Raw genomic sequence first — 24,672 nt, forward strand, 5'->3', positions numbered from 1 at the left:
TACTAATTTGAATTAAAACATAAATGTCAATTTAAAAATACTCATATTTACCCTGTATGCGAGTCTCCTTCCTTCAAACAGCCACCCTTTCTAACCCAGACTGCCCAAATAGGTGTGTTTGGCTGCTGATCACACAGTAGTACCATCTTTTTTGGTCCTCTGATGTGCAGTAACTCTCCAAATATTAGGCTTTGCAACACTCCGCATCCTGGCAGCAGTTTCTCATGCTTGATATAAGTTGTGGAGCCACGAATGAAGCAAGATGTTTGTCTGCTCCTAGGACTAACTCTTCCCTCTCATATTTCCCAAGCCTGACACCCAGATTTCTCCAGACTCTGGTTTCTAAAGCAAGCGCACTGCTGAAACTACACCAAAGCATCAACCCACATGGATCAGTGATAGATCCTATCAAGAAAAAGCCCGGAATGGTTTTGTGCTTGTGTCTCCAGAGAACCAAAATCCTAAGTGTCTCTGAGAGCCTCCCAGCATCAGTTTCTATCTGGCCCACTAATCACAAACAAACCACAGTCAGGGCTTACAATACAGTGCATTTACAATAGGAAATAATATTTGATCTGCTGGACTGCACCAGCTCTAGGTCAGTCTATTGCAGCCTATCTAGAGTCCCTGCTGTTTGCTTAACCCTCTGCTACAACAATAAAAAAATTAAGAAGTAAACTCGCTGTTATTTCTTTCTTTCCGATTCGCTAGATGTCTCCGTGGACCTTTTCATACCATTACTGTTCATTAGCACCCCACTCTGAACATTGCAACCTTCACTGTGTAGTTTTCAAGTGTAATGTAATTTGTTCTAAGCCAGGACATTTATGAATTCACAGTACCTGGTCAAATCATATTTCAGGTCTCCTCACTGTCATGTGAAGTCTTAAATCCCTCCACTGTTAGTGCTGTGCTACTAGAATGAAATAAAAAAAAAAAACAAAAAAAACCAACCAACAAACCACCCAACACTGTGTTAAGTGCTTGTGGATTTGGCAGAAAATTTGCCATAACCCAAGGCACCTAAATCTGACATCAGAAAAGGTATGCTACATCAGAGCATGTCAGTAACATGGCATTGCCATTAACCCTGCCCTGGAGAAGAATGACTCCTATATTGCCACACTGCACATCACGACATGAGATGGCTCTGTGACTCCTGGTTGTGACAGGCCAGGGGTGACACATGCCAGAGATGTGTCCCTGTGCTGCTGCTCACACAGTGACTCCACCTGCTCCCATCCCTCTCCAGGCATCAACCCCACAGGTTCTGTACCTCCTCACCAGCAGGAGAAACGCTTGCACAGAATAGGAGGCCTGGCAAATCCAGTCCAGAAAAGACTTGCTGAAGTTAATTAGATCTCAGCAGCATTTTCCAGGTTGCACATTCCTGCAAGGAAGAAAAAAAATAAATTAATTGTGAAACCAAAATGTTGAGGACCACAGAGCCTGGGTACATATTATGCATCTCCTTGCACATGTAGAAATTCTGCATGAGAAACTGGCAGTATGTAAAGAGGGGCCTGCCTTCACCTAAACAAGAATTAGAACAGGAAGATACACTGACTGTGCTCTCCATATCAATCCCTGTGGCCAAAAGGCCCAATTTGTTCTCAAACAAATTTAAGATAATTCCCCCTGCCTTCAGCATAGTATAATAAAAGCCAATATAAATGGTGGAACGAAAGCAGAAAAGCCTAAAGATGTGTGGATGGATCTGGCAGTAAGACTGAAGTGAATTATCCACTGCAACGATTGCTCATCTTCAAAGAGCCACGGTTCACCAAACAGCTTTGTAACAGAAGTTTTCTATAGTTCAGGGTAGAGAAAAATGCATGCAAAAACTGAAACAAATCACCTAAACAAAATAAAACTGACCTCCTTCAACCTCTAGAAGCTTTAAACAGCCAATTATAGAAATTATTTGCAGAACTTGCATTTGGAGGGGGGGGTGGAGGGGCAGGAGGAAGGGGGAAGGAATGGCCAGCAAGATGTGATAGAGACATGCTGCAAATAACATCCCAGCAAAAGATACCCTTGTCCATTTGATGATGGATTTAATATTAAAAGAACAAAATGTCTTTAACAATCAAGTCAATTTAAAATAAAATATAAGAACAGTAACCATTTGGCATTTTATGGATTTATTTCTACTTGGAGATCAAAGTCTCGAGACTCCACTCCCTGCCTAGTATGAAACCTTCACACACACTATGTGGTGAAATGGGACCCATGAGGGATCCTGCTGCAACCGCTCTGGAGCTGGCCCATGCGCTTCAGATTTGCATTAGTTGGTGTCACACATCTTTGCTCCTGGTTATTCCCTTGCAGAGCACAGGACAACCCTGTGCCCTGGATCCAAGTGCACAGCGGACACAGAGTCAGGAGAACACTGCAGCTGAGTAACTTCTGGGGAGCAAAACTGGCCAGTGATTAAAGCGGCATTCTGAGTGATCTATTCTGTTTGTTTGCAGAATTAAAGATACCTTACAATTGCTTTCATCTAACTTTTAAGTTCTCTCAAACTTACAAATTTTTATACTAATACCACCCAAGGGACAGAAAACAAAATAAGTAACTTTTTAAAAAGCATACAGAAAAATTATTTTTCGTTCTATAGCTGCTACAAATATGTGCAAACACATACACACATTCTCCCTTCCTTCCAAAGTTCAGTAAACCAGATTTTTTTTCTTTTTTCCTGAGTACAGGATTTGTCTCCATCTGGTTCCATTTTCTACTAATTTTTTTTTTTTTGTTTCCTTCTCTCTCATTTCAATTCATATTTATTTCCCTTTGTTTAGTCTGTACTCTTCATTCCCTTTCCTCTTTTTGCAGATTTCCTTTTTAATTTGCTAGGGAAAGAAACATTCTTTCCCTGGTTTTCATAATGCAAGCTGGTGGAACAGGCCCATTCAGAAACTCCCCCTCTCCTACACCCTCTCCCGCTCTTCCCCTCCTCTCTCAGTCCTGGCTGGCTGTGCTCGCTCCTGGTAGCAAAGTGTTAGGCTTTATTTATTTAGGAAAGTGTGTCAGTTTATTTTTTAACTCAATTTCAAATACCTAGCACAAACCACTGTGTGGAGGCTCAAATGTATTATTTACGAGCCACTATATTTATCTTAAAACAACTCCTAATCTATTTGAGATGAGCCGCTATAAGGCAGGATTAAGCTGAAATGAAAATGTCTGCAGTGAGATTTTACTAAATTGCTTTTAAATCACATTCTTAGTTAAACAGAGTTGAGTTTCCCAGTGTTCTGGTGAAGGCTATAAACCCCAATAAAGCAGAGAGGCTGATCTGGGGCAGAACGCTGGCTCTCTTTGCAAAACTTGCCAGTTTTACAGCAGAGAAGCCCAGCTAAGGCCAGAGCCTTCTGCATGTGAAACTCCAAAGCACAACATCTGAAAGCAAGCTTTGCAAGGCTGCAGACAATGAGAGCTGCAGAGCTGTAAGCTGACAAAATGAGGGCCCTGGTATTTCCAAATTGCTGAGACCCCCAGTGCCCGCGGCAGAGCCAGAGCCAGTGTCTGCTTCCCTGGCAGGAGGAGGTGAGGACTCATCTGCTCACCCAGCCTGGTCCTTCCTGAGCTGCTGCGTTCATTTTACGTACATCTTGTTAGGCTGAGATCAGGATGAATGCACTGGGTGACATGAGGAAGGCATAATAGCAGTGCAACTTGGTCCGTTTTTCTACACATTCAGGGAAATGTTTTTTAAAAGATTTGTGAGGTATAGGCTGTTTTAGGAATACTTGCCTGACACTCAAATCTCTGATTCTAATCTCTGGCATGCCCTTAGTACAGCATCTGTCACATCCAACAGCTGCATTTCATGCTGGATCACTCCTGCTGTCCAAGCCCTGCGCTGTGCCAGCTGTGGCCTTGCTGGTAAGCCAGGGAGTCCCTGCATGCAGGGAGCACCTCTGCCACCCCCTGCGCACGCCCAGCACCACGTGTGCCCCGGTAGGACATTCAGTTTTATTTCAGGTTCTGTGAAGCACTGCTACTATAGTCTACATTTTATCATCCTGAAGTTTATTTTCTTTTTAACTTTGACTTTGCATTCAAAGTTCTTAATTAATGTCTGATAATAGTTAAAAATAACATGGGGTTTTTTTGAGTATGACTACAAAACATACATCCCATTAAACCGCCTCCATCTGAGAGCTCCAAGATCTCAAGCACCAAACTGGTGCCGTTTTATTCCTGATATGGCACATTCCCAAGCCAAAACCCTCCAGCACAGAAAAGCTGGGACAGAATTCCTCAACAGAAATCACCAGGAATAAGAGAAAACCTGAACAAGAGACTATACCAACAAAATCAAACAGAACAGCTATATACTCGGTTCAGCCAAAGCAAACAAAGTGAAGTTCCCACTACGGTCAGTAGGTTTAACCTATGCTTGGAAAAGCACTTTCTGGTATTTATTAACACTGAACAGTTCTATTAAAAAGCCAGACCTTTCGCTTGTTATACAAAAGTCTTAACAAGACGGAGATTTCATTCACACTTTGAAGGTGGCTCAGGTCCACGCTGCTGCTGTACAGCAAGGCAGGCTCCAGGCTTCTCACAAACTGGGCTAACTGACACAACAGCTTCCTATTTTTGCCCCACAAGGTCCTGTTCTGAAAGCCCATGTTGCTTGCTCTCTGCTAACACAAGTGCCATACAGACCACTTCTTATCCACCTCCATTCAAAATGCATGAAAACTTGTACACAGAACTGCTAAAGTAGAGTTAAAGAGACATTTTAAGAGGACTAACCTGTGCTATTTGAATCTGTCGGAGGTCACCCAGTTCTGAACTTCCCCAGCAGCTTCAATCTCGTTTCCTGTAGAGTGGCATGTGACACCAGACTTCCTCACCGCACCTTGCGAGACTCACTTCGCTCACTTTTTAAAACAATTAAGAAACTCACTGTCCCTTACAGCATGTTTAAGAGCTTTCTGCTCATGTTGAGCCACTGACATTTCTGCATAGCCAAGGAGTCCTCCTCTATTGCCTCAAGTCACCCCACGATTCAATGGACCTTTTTGTACTATTTCTTTGTATTAATACCAAACGCTGAATATGAGTCTGTTGCAGTATGCTCAGTCCCCCTCCCCGGCTCCTTCTTTTAAAGAGGAAACAATACAACAGTGGAGAATGCAATTATGCTCCAGGAGTGGGAAATTTCAGTTCAAGGATATTTGTTTATCAGATTTTCAGAGTGATAATGAATGGATTTATTTGAATAGATACAGCTATCTGAAATTTTCAGAAATATTTTTCATTTGAACATGGCAAACAGCTTTCATAGGAGTTTGAGTCCTATGAAAAATAGGCTATGGCTTCAGAACAGTAGAGGTTCTCTTCTCAGTTGTATTATAGCAGTGTGCATCCATATATCGTCATTCAGTGACTGGACAAACAGGCCTGAATATACGTCTCAAAAGGAAGGACAGTCAATTCCTTCATTAGAGGAATATCATTACAGGATTAGTCAAAAGGTGGTGCTTTAGCAGATTTTTTTTTTTTTTTTAAAGGCACATGAATTTTGGAAAGGCAATCTAATTCTAAGTGGTACAACACCAGAAGTGCTGACGCAGCCTAGACATAAAGTTTGAAGACCTGCCTAGTCAGAGGAGAGGCAGAACAGTCTTACCAGCACCAGCAAGGAGATACTGCTCTGCTGAATGATGCTCCTTGTTGAGCATGTTAAAGACCCTTCAATTAGGCTAATGGACAGGGGGATGGAGATCAATTAAATGTCTCTTTATTTAGTGAGAACTGAAATAACAACAGCCAATGCCTGTGGCACTGATTAGCCTGGCAAGGGCTGAGTGAGGGCAGAGGGGTTACACAGCCTGAGGGGTTCCCTTGGAGACTGATTGCAAACATATGTGCTAGGGCACTGATTGGACTTAGCTGCACTTAAGTGTGGGTGTGAAGAACCTGAAAGCAGGAAAAGAGAGAACAAACAGACAGTGATGATGCACAACTGGGGTGCAAAGCTTTCAGCAGCAACACCCCTTTATGGCTGTCCTCCCATGGCCATTAATTTCTCCCACCATGTCCCACAGCTCTCTCAGGTATGTTGGCACAGTGGTTCCACATCCCATGCCATGGGCTGTATTGAGGAACTGATCTAGCATTCAAAAGTTGATCAGTGGTGGATTTTTTTTTTTTGGGGGGGGGGGCTGGGGGGGCATGGGAGGGAGGGAATGTTTTTCTTTTTTTTTTCCTGCTCACTCTTAGACAGCAGGGAACAACTCCTGGCACAAAGGTTGCTGTGCTGCTACCCAGGCTGTAACACAAAAACACAGCTTACAGCAAGAGGCCCAGAGCAAACCAACAGGACCTTATTCTTTGCCCATTGCTTGATGCATTCTATGAAATTCCTATATAAGCTAAGAGGTTTCCACTAAAAATATCATATTTTAAATTAAACTGTGCCAAATGAAGACATCAGTGTTGTAAGCAGCTTCCCAGTGACCACCAGCCAGGGGTGACCTCCCTGTCTGCTGCCTCAGGGCTTCCTCCACCACACACTAGATAACTACTATCAAATGAACCAAATCAGCTCTGTATTGGGTTTGCATGGCCAGGTTTTGGGAGCAGGGGAGCTACAGGGGTGGCTTCTGTGAGAAGCTCCTAGAAGCTTCCCAGTAGAGCCACTGCCAGCCAGCTCCAAGATGCACCTACTGCTGGTCAAGGCTGAGCCCATCAGCGATGGTGGTAGCACCTCTGGGATAACACTGAAGAAGGGGGGAAAAGAGATAATGTGTTCAACAGCAATTGCAGCTGGAGAGAGGAGAGAGAATATGTGAGAGAAACAACCCTGCAGACACCAAGGCCAAGGAAGAAGGAGGGTGAGGAGATGCACCAGAGGAGAGGTTCCCCTGCAGCCTGTGGTGCCCATGGTGGGGCTGGCTGTGCCCCTGCAGCCCATGGAGGTCCACAGCGGAGCAGATACCCACCTGCAGCCCATGGAGGTCCACAGCGGAGCAGATACCCACCTGCAGCCCATGGAGGATCTCACACCAAAGCAGGTGGATGCCCAAAGGCTGTGACCCCATGGGAAGCCCATGTTGGATCAGGCTCCCAGCAGGAGCTGTGGCCCCTGCAGAGGGGAGCCCAGGCTGGAGCAGGTTTTCTGGCAGGACTTGTGACCCTGTGGGGGACCCAGGCTGAAGGACTGCACTCCATGGAAGTGACCCATGCTGGAGCAGTTCATGAAGAACTGCAGCCCATGGGAAGGACTCACATTGGAGAAGTTTGTGGAGGATGGTCTTCCATGTGAGGAACCCCAGGCTGGAGCAGGAGGAGAATATGAGCCTTTCCCTTGAGCAGGAAGGAACAGTGGAGACAATGTGTGATGAACAGGCCAGGGTCAATCCACCACAAGCTCCAATAAAAATTATTGGTGGGTTAAAGTAATCTGACTGATCCTGCTGGGAATCAAGTAGCAATGGTTTTGAGGATCCCTCCTGCCCACAGAGATGCAGAAGTAGTGATCCCTGGCAAAGAGGCAGTGACAAATAACAGGATTTCACAGAGCAGCACGTGCCTGCTGCCAGCTGCCAAGTTCTGTGCTTATGCAAGAGTAACTGCACAAAGATAATCTTACCTCCTCTGGAAGTCGGCAGACACAACATAAAAAGTTGCTGGATAATGGGACAAGCTCAGGAAAGGACAGGATCTGTTCAGGCTGACAAGGCCAGACCAGCACAAATCTTTCTAAATCAAAGAACTTCAGCAGATAAGTATGGAACAAATCATAACCATCTAATAAAAGATATGAATATTTTAAGCATAAATATAGAGGATACCCACACAAAAGGAAATACATGCATGACTGAAAAAAGACTGGTCCATAAAATGGATGCTTCTGCATCAGACTCTTTGGGCGCGCAGACGCCTACTTGTACACACACATCTGAGCTCCTGCGGTTGTCGCGGGGGTGCCTGTGCAAACACATGTCCGCAGATGCACCTGCTCTGCCCTTGTTTAAAGCTTCGGGCCAAATGGGCAAGATATTATTTACACTGGAAGACACTTGAGAGCACTGCGAGGCACACACAGCTGAAGGCTTTTCCCCTCGGCAAGCGTGCAGAGATGCGACACGCCGGACCCCGAGGTGCAGGGGCGCTGAGGGGAAGCGGCAGGGTTCAGGAAGCGGCCATGTTTGCTCTCTACACACTGCCTCTTTGTCCTCCCACAGCTGCTCGCCCTGGGGGCTTTCAGGCAGCCTGAATCCCTCACAAGAAACAGGTTATTTCTCTCCATTTTAAGAAGGGACTACAATTACAAAATCACTTTTAATGCGTCAACCCCCATGTAAAGATCTAGCTGCATATACTAGACCATGCCAGAGCTGTGCTTGGAGCCACTGATGGGGTAAATGTAGTTTTAATCCCCCCCCAGATACTCCGGGTTGTTCAAGATGAGAGGAATTTGTTTGCCCAGCAGGTAACCCACAGCAGTCTCCAAGCCGCTTTTAAGCTGTGCCCAAGAAAAACAGCCTCCCAGGGTGCTGCTCCAGCCGAGTCCGGAGCGCAGCGGCACCTCAGTGTGCCCTTCAGCTGTGTGACACCAGGGGACTGGCTGTGTCCACAGAACCCTCATGCAGCAAGGTTTGCCGAGCCACCATGGACACCACAGGTTCTGTCAGCTCTGACCACAGACCATTAAGATGTGAAGGGAAACATCTGAAGCCTGATAAATTCTGTCTTCTGTAAACAAACCACTTATTTCCCCATCCTTGTCACAGATGAGGAATCTGTTGACTGGTACCTTCCAGAGGCCTGATGCCTCAACAGGATTTTTGGCAGTAATCTGCTTTCAACTAATGCTGTATCTCACCTGTATATACACAAGACCAAACCATCTCTCTATCTTTTGAGTGGAAAGCGTATCTGGAGCTCTTCCATATGTACACCTGGGTACCTAGTGGAGACATGTGCTAGTAATGCTGCAGATGGCACAAGTTGTTTCTGAGACCGTAAATTGACTTCCCCTCACTTGTCACGAGATCAAACAGCATTTGATTTATGTATAAAAGACCACCCCGGCAGCAACACTACGTTGCACAGTGGTCTGACAGATAAGCTACACAGGGATGTTAACAGACACAGCTGCAAAGCCATTTACACAAATAATTTGCTGTCCTGTGCTATGGGGATAAGAAGGCAATTATGGACTGAGGTTTTTGGTTTAGATTAGAAATGTGCACAACCCTGCATCCACACATTTGAGTATACTGGACACAATGATCCAGGCTAACGGACCATGCCGAATCCCAGCATTCAAGCCCATACATACCACATGACTTGTAAAAATGGGCCCTGTTAATTCATTATATGGAAACTCACCCCTTTCACTGATATGGCTGAGACTACACACACAGAGAGACTAGTGAATATGGTGGGGACTGTTTTCTGTCTGGTATCTGTCACCAACAAAAATGAAAAATTAACATCTCAGTGACTGGGCAAAACAACCTGTACCGCTCCTGACCTCAAGCAGGCACACCACTTGCAAGTGCAAGAGTGAGCAATTGCATGGAGCTGCTAATATGCAACTACAAAAAAAAAAAAACAAACCTGAAATCTGTTTGCCAAATCACCAGATCCAAGCACTAATATAGAGGTGTTCAAACCGCAAAGCAGGAGCACAGTCAGCAAGAGTTTGTTGAAAGAATTACAACCAGGCATGGAAACTGGGACTTCTCAGTAGCATATAATCCCTGCTGTTTCCATTTCCTCTTGCTCATTATCGGCACAGACGGGGGCTGAAGATTAGCAAACAGTGGGTGTTTGGGGTGAATTAGAGCATGTGTGATGTAGAGCTAGGTATCCTGGTGGCATCCATGCAGCTTCATAGAGAGATGTAAATATTTAATGTTGCCCACTACATTTCTTCAGAACAATGAAATATTAACACATTCCTTGGGGGTGGGCTATTCATATAGATAAAACAGAGTTCATCTTGACCTTCATCCAGGATGTGAACAAAACCTGATGGTCAAAAATTTTTTGGCAAATTCCCCCTTTACAGCCACATGTGTTTGGAAGATGAAGAGTTTCCACACTGCTCCAGTCCTGTCTGAAACAGGAAAAAACACAAACTCTGGGACAAAAACCTTCACACAGCTACACACATATGAGCCAGGAGATTTTCAGCTGTCACCCTTTGTTTTAGCCACAAGTCACCCTTTCAGAGGAGAGCTACGTAAATAAAAGCCACTACTAAGAAAATGTACTATACCTAGAAATGTCTGCAAATTTCTTTACTGGAGTGAAAACTGCTGAACTAACAAACCTTGCTCTCAAAGTTACTTGTCCTCCCTGCCCCAATAATATAGATATTAACAGACTCCTAAAGAAAAGAAATATATCATAAGATATATTTCTAAAAGGGGAAGTCTATATTTGTATCTCTTGAAGTCACTTCACATTGTTATACATATTTCAAATAACCTTAATTTGTTCTCATGAACTAAAAAAGAACTTCTATTAGCAGGAATGGCACTGGTCATTGCCTGCAATACTTAATTTCACATAAAGCCCAATTTCTTAGTTTGCAGCTTTTTCACACAATAAGCTTCAGACATAGTTTCTCTTTGACCTGATCAAAGAACATGGGATTACTCAACAGGTCCACCAACATAAACAATGCATGCTGTCTTCCCAAAGAGTGTTTTCAACAATTTACACTCAGTAAAAATTGCCTAGCTGTTTTTCCAGAGCAGTGTTTGTTATACCTTGCCAATGGCATATCTAGTCTTCAAGTACCTTTTCAATATATAAGCATTGTTATGATGGTGATATTAAAAGATAGCTATTATTGAATAATTTGTCTTCAACTATTAGCACAAGTCTTAAAGTTTACAAAGCTTCGTGTACGGACAATACAATGAAGAATGTTTATATACTCGCTTATTTCAGTAGAAAGCATCAACTGTTTTGAAAGATCACACTTAAGTCTGAGTAATACTTTATATTAAAAATTCCCATCAGCATTTATTTATCTATACACATACACGTATGTGCAAGTGAAAAAATATAATCTGCACCTTCGAAATCATGACCTACTACAACATCCACACATTGTAAAGCCACAAACCCAATATTCATTGACAAGAGCAATTCTTCAGCTGACACAGGCCATACAGTTTCAAGCTATTACTTCTGCTTAGCTTATTTCCCTTTTATACTATCTTCTTACTGGAAACACTGAAAACTTTTGATTAGGTAGAAAATAGAAAAGAAGCTAGCTAGAAGCAGGATAATACAGGCATATATATTGGTATGATTTCACTGGAGACAAGAGCTGTGCACCACTTTGTAGTAGGGGCATCCTGTCCAAAGCTCATTCCCTTTTACTTATTTATCCCAAAAAAAAAAAGTCCCAGTCAGCGGGAACTTTAGTCCATTTCTTGCATTCTTCCCTTGGGTGGTACGTTCCACATCAGGAATATCTAGATGCCAAATATAGTCACAGAGCGGAGTCTGTGCGTATTTGCTGAGTGATTATAATAGAAGCAGCTTCTCGGCTGCATAATGGATAAGATCTTTTATTCCTTGCTTAGGTACAAGTGCCAGCAATCCCATACTGACTGGAACTACAACTGAGTAAGGTCAGCAAGATCAGATCATGTGTTTTTCATTAATATTTGTTGAAAACAATATTCTCTCAATAATAAATAGAAGGAAGGTTTAGTATATGAATATGTATATCAATTGCATGCCACATCTCATTTAGTTATCTATGCAATTACTACGAATTCAGAGAGTTTATTACTATGAATTAGAAGAGTAGTAGTTAAAAAACTTACAGTAACAGGGAATTGCTGGGTCCATGAAAAGCAACCAGATAACAGCCTTGGAGACTAAAGGTCTCTTTCGTTAGACAGCAAAATATTCAGCCCCATTGAGAGATCCTACACCTCACTCGCATGTAAGGAGCAGCTCCATGGGAGACATGCAAGTGACACTGTTCACCCCGCTATGCCCAATGCCGGCCCTGGTCCAAACAGATCACTCATTAGCTAACAGGGAACAGTTTCAACCCCTGTTCACAATCCAACTGCTTCGTGGTGGCTTTCAGTGTGGAAGCCATCCAATGCCATCTTGAGCAGGAACTTCTGTCTTGCAGACCTCAGATTACCAACTCATTGCACTTAGACAACACTAAACCTGATAGAAAGCGATGTTTAGTCACAGCTCACCTTGCTTACAGATGAACTGCTGATCTAGAAACAGAATGTCCCATATTGCCAGTCATCAAAACCTGGTTTCATCAGCTGCTGAAGCCAAGCAGCTATCAGGAGACTGTACTCACAGTACATAAAGCAACACCTCTAACTCAGAAGGGTCTGGGAACACCCTGTTGTCCCCACAGCTAGAGAAACACAAGGAGCTGGGCCTCTGATGCCTTGGCTATGCAAGTTCCCATAAGACAGTTAGGAACCAGCACTCAGGATAAGCCCCCAAATGTGCAGGTTAAGATTGAGTGGAGGCAGTAGTATGATATTCTAGCTCAGACCAACTTGGCACCAGGTCTCCCTTGTTAACAGAAGTCCCAAACAAGACTACAACTGAACTTATGATCATCTCTCTGTATCCCACATCGCATGTGTTTTGTCTCTTCTTTCCCAATACCAAAAAGCCAAGTACTCAGCAGAGAACAGATTAAATTTATAGCTAAGTATATGGTTTATGGGTCTGAGGGTGTTACCTATGCACAACAGAAAACCTTGTCTCTATGTATTTTGAAGCATGGTTGTCTGAAACGTCACTGCTAACAGAGCTGCAGCAGTGACCCAAGAGAACAACGCAGAGGAAGCAGCAGGGTCTTCCTAAAACCCTCCTGCTCAGCCTGGAGAATTACAGCTGCCCCAGTGTAAGGCTAACAGGGTGGGGGGACAACGACAGTATGGACACCTTAGGGGGGGGGCATTAAGATTAGTCATGGGCATTCCAGTAGAGCCTACAGTTCCAGTTGGTCTGTGGGCCACGTCCAAGCAGAGCCAGCTCATCCCAGCATGGTCCCTCATGGAGGATGAATTGTGAGGAGATGCTCCCCAGTTCTCATCAGTAGTGCCTCCGAGCATCCATCCCCACACACTGCAGGAATCTAAAGGTGTTTCTTCACCTGCTTCCCTGTTGTTATGTGCTACCAGCGGGGGCTCAGCAACACCAGCTGTGATACAGGCTGTTAATTCGTGCTTGAGGTGTCATGATGTTGATAGTTTGGATTTCAGTAAACTTTGTGACATACTTTGGGCTTTTTGCTGCTAAATGGGACAACGATGGTTCTAACTTTTAATGCCAAAGTCAGTACCTCACGTCACTATTGGGAACTCCAATTCTGAAGACCTTTGATGGTCCATTATTGTACCCCTAAGAACTATTTTAAAAAATCCCTTATTTTATACTTGCCCTTATACCAGACAGGATTCCTTAACAGCAGGGTCCAAGATCCTGCACTGATGCACATTACAGAAAATGACAGTGGCACTAGGGGTCACATGCTCTGTTGAGAAATGAAAAAAACAGGACCTGAACATGCCAAAGTTAAATACAGAGAAGTGACAATTTCACTGGACAGAACTGAGGTTTATTGCATCAAATACACCTGCAGATACTCTGGGTTTTTTCCTCCCCGGTACAGTCACATCACAGCAACCCTCCAAAACTTTAGAATGAGGATGTTAAGCACTCTGGAACTCTAAAGCAGAAGAAAGAGGGATCCTACCTTCAGGACGGTGATTTCCAAAAATAACCAGCAGTCTCCAGAGATCAGCAGGAGGATCTCCAGAAGCCTAATGGAAAACAGGGTTTTTTCCATTGTATTTTCATTTGCTTCTGTCCATACCTCACAGCAGATGGCCTAGAACAAAGGCCTTGAAAGCTGTAAATGCCGTGGTACTATATACACTACATACACTATATACACTATATACCACGTGGTACGATTACCATAGTTTCTTTAATGCTTCGTCAGTCTCACCGATCAGTGACTGGATGGTGAACAAACATATTTGTGAGAAGAATAAAAGCTTTCAGTCTAAGCAAAAAAGAGCAGTCATATACCACTCTAAACTACTATAAACTCCACTGTTCCTCCTAAGAAGAAACTTTGTTAAGGAATTTTAAAGTAACACAAACCAAAAGACAACAATGACAGTTCTTTCCCTTGGAAGTAAAAAAAAAGAAATCCCTCAGTGTTCTCATTTAAGTACTACACATGATGGCATCCAACCGGGTTTTACCCTGCAATTCACTCACATTACCAGGGATGTTCTGCTAAACAACTGGCATATTTTAGACAAATAAAGAGAGAACTTGTCCAGTCATCTCAAGCTGTTTGTCAGTTATGGAACACTTCATTTTCTAGTTCCCTGTAGCAGCTCAAGTTAATTTGTCTTCCTCTTGACTCCAATCAGCATGCACAGTTTTTTTAAAGACACACAAATGAAAAGAAGAAAAAGCTATAATAAAACTTGGAGACACTCATCCTGCAGAGCGCTGCTAAGAAGAGGATAACCAATAAATGAGGAAATAAATAGTGCTCTGGTTCCACTTAAGGGGACAAGTCAGTATAAGTATGCAGCAACCCTTCAGAGTAAGAGGCTTCACTTCAAAAAGCATCATCTTATTTGAAATTAAAACTAAACAAGACAAGAACACAAGCTGTTCATTTACATCAAGGACCACTAGTCAATTAAATTAAGAATAATCTATTTAAAATAAGTTGTGCCATGAAAAAAGTTTTCTGTCCCTCCCTAAACCACCTATTCAGATCAAATGCAGAACTTGTATTTGAAAATGAAGTAGGAAGGTCCAAGGGAGAATGATTTCCTTATGGTTTGTTGCTGCCTAGTATTAAAATAAAGGTTTAGGGCTGTCTGCTGCCATTTGAGAGTTTCAGGTTCCAAAATACCACTGGAACTATTGATTAGAAAAGTTGTACATTTAAGGAATATGTTTCTCTCAGTATCAGAGTAGTATTAGTCTGGGGGTGGTTTAAAAATGCAACCTGCAGACAGGAACAATGATCTACTGGTAGGTGTTGCCTCTGTGGCCTCAAATGAATAGCATTCTATCTAAAACTGAAATAGTCCTACTTGCATACCTTCCTTATCACCACTTTGCTATAATTCGATTTTTCATTCTATCCCATTGGAATAGAAAATGCATTCTACTGGGTATTGGTCAAATGCATTCCCTGTCTCAGAGGTCTCAAAAATCAAAGACAAGATGTATGACCATATGAAAAACAAGAAGGAGCATCTGACCAAATAGAGATACATATAAAGAAATCAAAAGATTGAGTCATGCAATCTCATTTATGTGCATGAGCACATGGTTTGTTTACTTACAACATACACAATACACAGCACCCTTTATGATTTACATTAAATACTTCCTTTAAAAACTGGTTTCTGTACATCAAAGGTAAAAGTAAGAGTGAAAACTCTCTATTTTGTATCTCCACACCAGAGAAAAACCTTTGGAGATGTTAGACAAAGTCAGTTTTGGGTAAATCAAGACATGATGAGAGCAGTGACTGACCCACTGGCCACTGGAAGACTGCTGAGTTGGGATAAACTGAAGGACAGTAGAGCTTAATACTGCATGGCTAATGCTGGCCATGTTTGCCAAACCGCAATCCAAAATGATCCAAAAAGAGTGACAAGTAGTATCCTTGAATTACTAGCAGAGAAACATTTCTTCAGGTAGGAAATTAAAATCAGGCTGATGCTAATTACAAAACCAGTTATCATGCTGTGTAGACTGCTCATAAAAAGAAGGTTCCCGATTCATGCCACCCTCTTATAGCTCTGGAGTGCTACCCCAGCAGCTGGAGCTTGCAAGCTGCCTCCAAGCACCTACATCTTTCCTCAGGGACAAGGGTAATTTGAGGGCAGCTATAAGGTCCCACCATTTTCAGAGCCTGCAGGTGAGGTAAGCTAATGAGGAACTGTCTGCTGTTCCCAGCTGAAATAGCAAAGACACCACTGATCTAGGGCAGCAGCTCTCAAACTTAACTGTTCACATCAACAACTTTAAGAGGAAAAAAAAAAAAGACAAGATAAAGGGTTTGGGGAGGGGTGGGAGTCAGGGGAAGGAAGCTCAAGCAAACTCCTCTTTGACTTCCTGAAAAAGGGGCCAGGGCACTGGGCACACAGACTGGTCTGGAGGGACACTGTATCGGTTGGAATTCATTTCACCTTCTTAATTCCCAAGAACAAGTATTTGAAGGATTGTATTTTACACATTTGGTAACACCGCAGTCACCTTTTCACCATCCAGCAAAAGAGAATACAAAAAAAAAGCGCTCCACATCTGAAAACAGAGCATGGATCAGAAAATTAATTACATAATCTTCTTTAGTTCTAAGTATTAAATCATAGACTAAGTTTTACATACCCTCAGGGTTCAGTGAGGAGAAACTTACGTTGCTAACCAAACCCTGCAGTGTTGTGCTGAGCCTATTACAAGCCTGGGGCAGAGTCAAGCCACCAGCTGCCTGTGCCAGCACATGCTCACATGCACCACAGGTGCTGCCCTTGTTAAGAAATCCCAAATTCTCAGCTCTACACACACCCCATTGTAAAGACGCCCTTTCTAATGTAGAAGATCGTTTGTTGTATTCAGCCACATCACTGAGCATGGCAAATCTGGGATCCATTCACAAGCACTCACACTTGTCCTGCCTTCACCGCAGCCAGGTGCAGCACCCATACCCATCTTCCATGCAAAGCTGCCCAGACAATTCAGCTTTATGTAGCTGGCAGGCTCAGCTGTTCCAGGGTATTACTCCGACACACAGTTCTCTCCATGAAACAGCAGTGCACATGTATAATCCGACAACAGGTTATGGCAAAAATAAAATAACACATTATTATATCCGATTTCTATGACTTAAAGGATTTCCCAACTTTCCGTGCCTGCTGATGCCTTAGTATTTAGAAACCAGTGTCAAGTGACTTATAAAACTGATCTGTTATTGTGGTGAGTAAGTGATGGACAGATCTGCTGAATGATGCAAGGCTCCACTGACTTTTAGTTATGCTTATGTAACTCCACAGCTTCACAGCTGCTAATAATTAGCAGATGACCTGCATAAGTGCTAGACAAAAAGAAAAACAACCAAAAAACAAAAACAAGGAAAGGAAAATCCTGCTTTATCATTTCAGAAACAAGCTACCAAAACAAGAGTAATGATTTTTTTTTTTTAAACCTGCCATGATTTTATTTTTCTCCTCTCAACAATTCAAACAAACACAGCATAACAAATTCAGCATAACTTATAACTGAAGATCTGAATGGTGCCTTGTTTGTAGCATTTGGATTTGAAATACAGATGCAGTTAACTCACAGCTTAACTGCTTCCATGGTACTCTTCAAAATGCTGATCTGTGTTCTTCTCAGCTTCCAGATTTTAAAAAGTTTTCTTCAATTTTTTTTTTTTAACAAAGAGAGATTCAAACTCTGATTCAGTGTACAGCTTCCTCTGCTCTTTTCCTCTCTTAAAAATAAGAGATTAATTGTTATGCAGCAAACAGGGAATAACATCACTTTCTAAAAATTTCCTTTGCAGCTCATCTTTATTTCACCAAATTCTTTTCCAGATCTGATGTTCTCAGTGTTTCCTGAATAAGTCAATGCAATAAGCTGGTTTTCAGTTCTAAAAAACCCTATGAATATGACAGAGTAAATTTAAAAAAAAAAAAAAATCTTTTGGAGGGAAAAAGAATAGTCTCTGCTGAGTGATCTGAATGTAGAGTAGGGAAAGGAGATGGTTTTACGTTTAAAGACAACATCTTCTAGCTACTAAGGCACTAGTCCACCAGTCAGGAGATTTATGATCATTTCCCAGCACTATTACTGACCTGCTGCTATGAGCCTTTGGGCTAAGTCACTTCCCTACACTACACTTCCCTGTGCACTCCCCTTTTCAAATCTTTATTCAGACTTCGAGGCCATTTTTGGATGCCTCGAGACCACTTTTATTCCCAGATGTTCTGGGGACAAACAAAAGCAGCCATGCTTATCCGGTAATGCAGAAACAGCATACAGCCAGCTGGAAGGAACTGCTGGATCTCATCTAGCTGAGAGCAGGGCTAACCTGGCTGAAAGCAGATTGCTTTGGCCACGTCTGGTCCAGTTTTCAGACCATCTCCAAGGACAGAAACTCCACAATATCTGGACAACCAGTTTCAGTGGTTGGCCATGCTCAACATGAAAGACCTTACTGGCAATGATTGTAGGAAGCAGTACAAGAAGCTGAGGAATGCAGATTCTTCTTAGGGTCACTGCTGGTCCCCTTAAGTCAAGGTCTGGAAAAATTCAGAGAGAAGCCTGCTCCACACTGCCTGCTCTTCATGGCAAGAGAATTTTGGCATTCAAACAAGCATTCACCAAAAATATTAGAGGGAGGAAGAGGGAATCACCCCACTTCCTTAAGTTATCACGAAAGCAATATGCACAAGCTATTTGGGGCTTGCTGAAGCTGCCAAGAGCATTTATTTTAACCTCTGTATTACTTCCCATTAAATAATATCTTGTAGTTTCTGTAGCAGGAGAGAGATCCTAAACTTTAGCTCAAATGCTAAGAAGGTGAGCCCTCTCATGAAAACATACACTGAGTGACAGGAGGGCCCTTCACATGGACTTGGTCACAGGAAGGAAATGCAGGAGCTACACACGTACTGAAGAGATTAAAGATAACAGGTGCAACATAAACAGCTTAAGTATTAGGAACTTTTGCTTCTGCAACATTAGTACCTTGAGGACGTACAAAATTAAACATTTTCACTCCAAAGTGTACTTGTGTGTAATTGGAACCAAATGTAGAAGAACCCTAAAAAGGTTACAGCAGAGTTAAGTGTTACAAAACAGACTCATACACTACTCCTTGTGCTTCCCGTTTATCTCCTTCCAGGAATAAGGAAAAACTTTCTATTCTGAACTCCTTTGATCTCTCAGATTTAGATGAAACTGCTCCCCTGCCACTTGCGCCTCCATCCTTAGAGACGTTCTTCACTGATCTTTGTGAACCATGTTGGATGAGGCCCAAGGACAGCTGCTCTGTCAGACCTGTGTGCCTGCGAGGCTGAACAGCAGCTGCAGTATCTTTCAGAGCCCTGATGTTCAGGGTTATTTCCACTGGAAAAAAAAGTCTTTTCACAATTCAGGTTTCACAACTCAGCAGCAGTGGCGCACTGCTTGCAGAGAATGGTAATAAGAGTACTAATGTAGTAAACAGTTCATTGATTTCCTTCCCCTTCCTCCTCTTCAGATATCTAGATATATGCACACTTGTAGTTGCTGCTACATGAGAGCGCTACAGTGCTATCATACTGCTCACCAGAAGCGTCCAAAGTATTTTATATGAAACCTTCTACTAAAGTACAATTCTAGACATCTTTATTAAATTTAGTTTTGTAATAATCACTTTTCTAGGCTATCTGTCAACTAACAGTTCAGCAGCTATTATTCAATAACAGATTTTCACATATGCCTTTGAAGCAAGAAGCTAAACAAGCAGGTGTTAACCGCACACCCAACAGCACATAGAACTAATAGCAGCCTTGAAGATTTGTGACCACTTCCAGTACCCCCATCTTTGGTACTACCAAGACCTATTCTACCAACCCAAAACTTACTTTCTCCCCATTTAAAGAATGTTCCCCCAACTCAAATACTATGGATGCTGAACCAAGCTATCCAACAGGCCCTTTTTTGTAACAGATCCAATAGACCAAACTCTAGAGTGCACTACTCAAAAGAAAAGCAGAAAGTGCCTGCATTAGAGCAAGAGTAAGAGAAGTCAGTAGAAAGAAGACAAAAACATTTAATTAGACTTGAATTTTTGTAACACTTCATTGTGGTGAAGTAGCCACAATTAAGATATTTTTATCTTGGCAAAAGCATAGACTTAAAAGAAACCCTCCCCTTGCTGTTGTATCTCCATTTTTCATGGTTTCTGTGCAGAAGTCCATTAACCAGATGAAGATTCAATGTAGTTAGCACAGAACATTTTTGAAGGTTGCTGCATAAAGACATTATAGTAAAATGCATATACCAAGTACAATATATGTGCCTCTAAAGGAAACCTAAGAGTTCCTGTCCTGGTGTCACATTTATCACACAACACAAACACACTCTTTCTCCAAAAAAGCTCGGTGTTTATACAAGTGAGGCAGAAAGCTAAAAGCTGTTAGAACTTTATGCACTATAGGAAATGGAGAGCAATACTGCAGTGTGTTCCCTTCAGAAAGGGATTAGCATTGCTCCTGCTCTTCAGTGGCTTCTCCACTGAAGAGTATTGGGAGGTCTCCAATATAAAGTTCATATCTATTGTCACAGGTGGGAAATCACTTCTTTGTAGCTAATATGTTTTTCTAGATGCCCACTTTCAATTCTGGCTCTACTGTTTGAGTAAAAGCACCAAAGCTTTGATGCAATTTTGTGATAAGTCTGACATTCTAAAACAAACAAACCAATCCCACAACAACACAAACCAAAACACAAAACAAACAAAAACCCATACGAAAACCCCAAACAACAACAACAAAAAAGTAGAAAAAAAGAGAAAGGTTTAAGAGTCACATAGCAATGCAGCTCCCAAATACAGCACTTTGCTACCCGATGCCATTCAGAGAGTAACGTAAAGTTAAAGCGTAATTTCAGTAGAAATACTAAAGCAGCAGCAGAAGTTAAGACACATCTACAGAGCTTAAACTGTTTTAATTCCCATTTGCTGGGCTCAGTGATCCCAGAGCAGGAAACAGGGGAAAGGCAGCAGAGGGTTGATGGGGACATTTCTACAGACAAGAGGGAGCAGCTGCTGCTGCTCCTACTCACCTCTCTCCTTTCCCAGAGGTTTTTAACCCAGATTGTTGAACCTTTCAGCAATTCAGTTTATAGCAGAACCCCACAGATAAGTGGGAGGCTGAATGAACTGCAGCACAGGTGGAGGTATAGGTGACCAGCAATACAAGGTAAGAGAGGAGGAACAGGAGCCAAGCAGAAATCCCTGAGCTGCCAAGGGCAATATGTAGAGTAACTGCAGCCTCCAGGGCACAGCCCCTGCCCCAAAGAGCTTGCATTCCAGTCAAGGCCAACCACAGCAACTGGCAGGCCTCTCACTTCACATTCCTCAGAAACTTGTCTTAACCAACTAACCATAGAAATAGTAATTTCATGTACAACATGGAGAACTACACATTTGACAGGCAGATGCTAAGGGCAACATCCTGCTCAGCTGGAGGCCAGAGGATGCTGAAAAGCCACAGAAGAATGAGGCTGAAATACACACATAATACTTGAGGAATGAAAAGCAGCACTTTCTCAAGGAACCATAAGAGAGACTCAAGAGATACAATCTTATACTTCTAGGATAGTTGCTCTTGCCCCAGCTAAACAGATATTTAAATACTATTTATGCACATATAAAAAGCTTTTCCTTTCCATTCGTAGCTTTCCTCTGTCCCCCCAATTCTCTCTCACTCTCTTCCTGAAACTCCCTTTCTATGTCTGCCCTCCCCTCACGTGCTCCCACCGCACAGAGGGCAGAAGTGCTCCGGAGCAGCTGTATTTCCTCCTTGCATGCTTCTTCCTCTGGCCTGCTCCAGCAGAGGGGAAAGTCCACGCCAGCTCAGCCTGCCTCGTGCTTCACAGTGCCTGGGAAGGTGGGCTGCCAAGCTGGCCCCTCCTGCCATTGTGGAAGGCATGGCTCACAAGCAAGGCACACTGTGGGTAATGTGCAGAGGACAAACACTCTGAGAGGACCTCTTTTTCACATGGCCTCTTGGACCTCTGTGCTGTGCTCACAAATTGGGCTTGGAGGAGCTAACAGGCAGAAGAAACAGAGGGAAAAGCAGAAAGAGAGTGAAAACAGGTGTGAACAAGGAGCAAAACACATTGCCCATCCTCTGGAGGTCAAGTGAGAACAGCTGCTTACTACAAGCCTCCCTTTAAGGAAGCACTACAGGAATAAAGGAACAACTTAAAGTACCTCACTGTGGGTTCCTGAACAAGCACACCCTACTACGTGGTAGAGACAATGCCTGTATCACTTTCGTTTTAACTCATAAGCCTGAGCAGTGGATGTGGTAGCAGCTGAAGAACACATGCCTTCAGAGAAGGGATCCAGTCCTGCACTGCAGAAGGTGTTTATTAAGAGATGAAGCATAGCCATTAGAGTAGCAGGGGCAAAGAAAGGGAGAAACAAGCTAAAACTTTAAGAGTGTTTACTTGAGGCTCCCAAACTGGACTCCTTCAAAAAGCCCCCAAGAGCCAGCTTGTGGAGCAGAAACCTGTTTCAGTTGCCACCACCATACAGCCTAACTGCAAGCTTCACCTCAACATTTGCTACAGATAAAAGCACTTCCAGGAGGAAGGCTGCAACACAGACACCTACATAAGCTAGCAACCATAATGGTACCCTGCTTGGGTGCCAGACAGTGAGACAGAGGCATGTACCCCAGTGTGGCTCTCTCCACTCTGACACACCAGCAGGATTGCATGCCTTTGGCTGCACCACAGCAGGGATGGACATGATGCCACCAGCCGCTTCCCTGGAGGTCAAGGCAGAGGCACAGTCTGAACCGCCAAGAGGGACTAAGGGCCGTGTCCAGAAGCCAACGCCATCCTCCATCCCGGGCACGCACCCAACCCCGGGGGAAGCGAGGGGGAAGCAGAGAGGGCTCCCAGCCCCGCGAGTGCTGCTTCGGAAGACAGGAGGAGCACGTCCCAGCCTGAGACAGAGCAGTCTGGAAGAAAAGAGAGAAAAAGGAAACAGGCACGAAGCGAGACTCGGCTCCCGGGGCAGGACCAGCCGCGGCCGCTGCCCCGCCGGCCGCTCCCGCAGAGCGCTCACCCCACGGGGCAGTGGGGGAGCCGAGCCACTCCAGGGCTGCCACCGGGGCCCTACCCGTCCCACCGGGAGCAGGAAGCGAATCCCCGTCCGCCTCCCCCCGGGCGCCGGCAGCCCCGCGCCCCCTTACCGCGCTCCGGGCGGGCCAGGCGGCGGGAAGGGACAGCAGCTCCCGCTGGCGCTCCAGCCGCTGCGGCGGCCGGGACATGTTGGGCCGGGCGGCTATTTATAGCGACAGGAAGCGGCGCGGCGCGGCTCTGGGGCGCCGCTCCCCCGCCGCCCGCGCCGCCGCACATGCCCCGGGCCCGCAGCGCTCCGGGCGGGCGGGGGCGCTGAGCGCTGGCCCGGGTCACCCGCGTCCGGGGTCGCTGCCGCCAGCTGGCAGCCTCGGCCCGGCCAGCGGAGAGAGGTTTTCCTGGGGGTTGGCCCTTCCCGGGCGGCGAGGGGCTGCTGGTGAAGGCCGTGCCCCCCTCCCGTACCTGCGGTTCTGCTGTCCCAGGTGTTCAATGGAAGTTAAAACCAGTCAGAGTTAGCAAGATAACCACGTTATAGAGAGAGGTTTTCAGATTCCCAAGTACGAACGACCTGAACTGTGAATATTTGTACATTTTCCAGGGGCTTGCCCTGTTCAGTCCCTCATTGGTTCCCTGGCTATACCCATCACCTGCATTACCAGCTCTGCTTTCAGTAACCTCTTGGTCTCTGTTGCATCTACTGGCTGGGAGTGCCAGAGGGAAGGGGTGTGCTGGACGCTTCTGCTCAGCACTGCCCCAGCTTTCTGGGATGACCACAAGCACCAGAGGCCATTACACAGGGTCTCCCTTTCACCCCAGCTCCTGATGCTCTATTTGTCTGCAGAGTTCTCAACACGCTTAATTTTCCTTACCTGCCTCCGATGGCCTTGATGGCAGCCAGCAGGGGAGGGGAAGTGGAGCTTGGGGAATGGCAAGGCAGCAGGCAGAGACACACACAGTGGAGTAAAAACATAATTAAACAGTGGGAAAGAGGTACTTGCTTTTCCCCTTTTAAGGTTTGCAGTGTGCAGAGGTGTGGGAAGGTCAATTACGCCTCTCTACATGATGCCCCAAAAGGCATTTGTGCTTCTTACCTCAATTAACTCATGCAGAGATTGCTTTGCCAGATAAGTAATAGATTCTGCTCCCTTTTCCCTCTCAGCTTGACTAAGTTTTCTAGAAACAAAACTTCTGTTAATGTTCTTGGGTTCAGCACTGAGGTCTTGAATGGATCTCTCATGCTTTTGTTTCTGTAAGTTTTCACAGCTGCGTAACACTGTTGTCTAAAACATATGAATGTTAGAGACAGGTGTCCTGAAGAACTTACGTGTTCTTGGTTCCGATGTCAAAGCAAGACTGAGTAGCCTTGTGTGCTAAGCTAACCTGCTACAATTTACTTTCATGTTTTGACCAAGAGATGACCAGTTGCCCAAAGACAGCACTATGGTGAGACACACTGCCCTAAGAGCAATGGCATTACTGGTTTGACTTCAGTGCGAGGTTTCAAACCTTGCCAGGCTTTTATTAATATGTAGGTAATTTCTCTGTTTCTGTGTCATTGCATGCTTGGAGCATTACAAGATGGACACAAAAACAGGTACAATTTTTTCTCTCTACCCTCTTCTGACCTACACGTGCAACCTAGATTAGCTTGCAAGCAAAAATTATGGAGCTTACAAGTGGAAAAACTGCAGGTACTCTGTGTTTACTGCCTTTATAGACCTCAAGCTCCTTAAAGAGGGTCACAAATCCACATGAGGCTCCTAAGCACGGCAT

The 24,672-nt window shown here is 44.1% G+C and overlaps 1 protein-coding gene across 11 annotated transcripts in view; it reads right to left on the reverse strand.

Annotated features, from left to right (window-relative positions):
* Positions 1-23,156, reverse strand: part of WIPF1 (WAS/WASL interacting protein family member 1) — a 57,346-nt gene extending 34,190 nt beyond the window's left edge. For 2 of the 11 annotated variants that reach the window (XM_065841019.2, XM_071811110.1), the window contains exons 1-2: positions 23,013-23,109; positions 1,277-1,390 (exon numbers count right to left, since the gene is read on the reverse strand). The gene's annotated coding sequence lies outside the window, so the exon portion shown is untranslated. Of the gene's footprint in view, positions 1-842; positions 1,214-1,276; positions 1,391-4,770; positions 4,795-20,868; positions 22,967-23,012 lie in introns of those variants that run through there. The other 9 variants (XM_071811106.1, XM_065841020.2, XM_071811107.1 and 6 more) reach the window with 9 other exon arrangements.
* Between the last annotated feature and the right edge of the window lie 1,516 nt (positions 23,157-24,672).

This window comes from Patagioenas fasciata, chromosome 7 (assembly GCF_037038585.1).
Source record: "Patagioenas fasciata isolate bPatFas1 chromosome 7, bPatFas1.hap1, whole genome shotgun sequence".
Classification (NCBI taxonomy): domain Eukaryota; kingdom Metazoa; phylum Chordata; class Aves; order Columbiformes; family Columbidae; genus Patagioenas; species Patagioenas fasciata.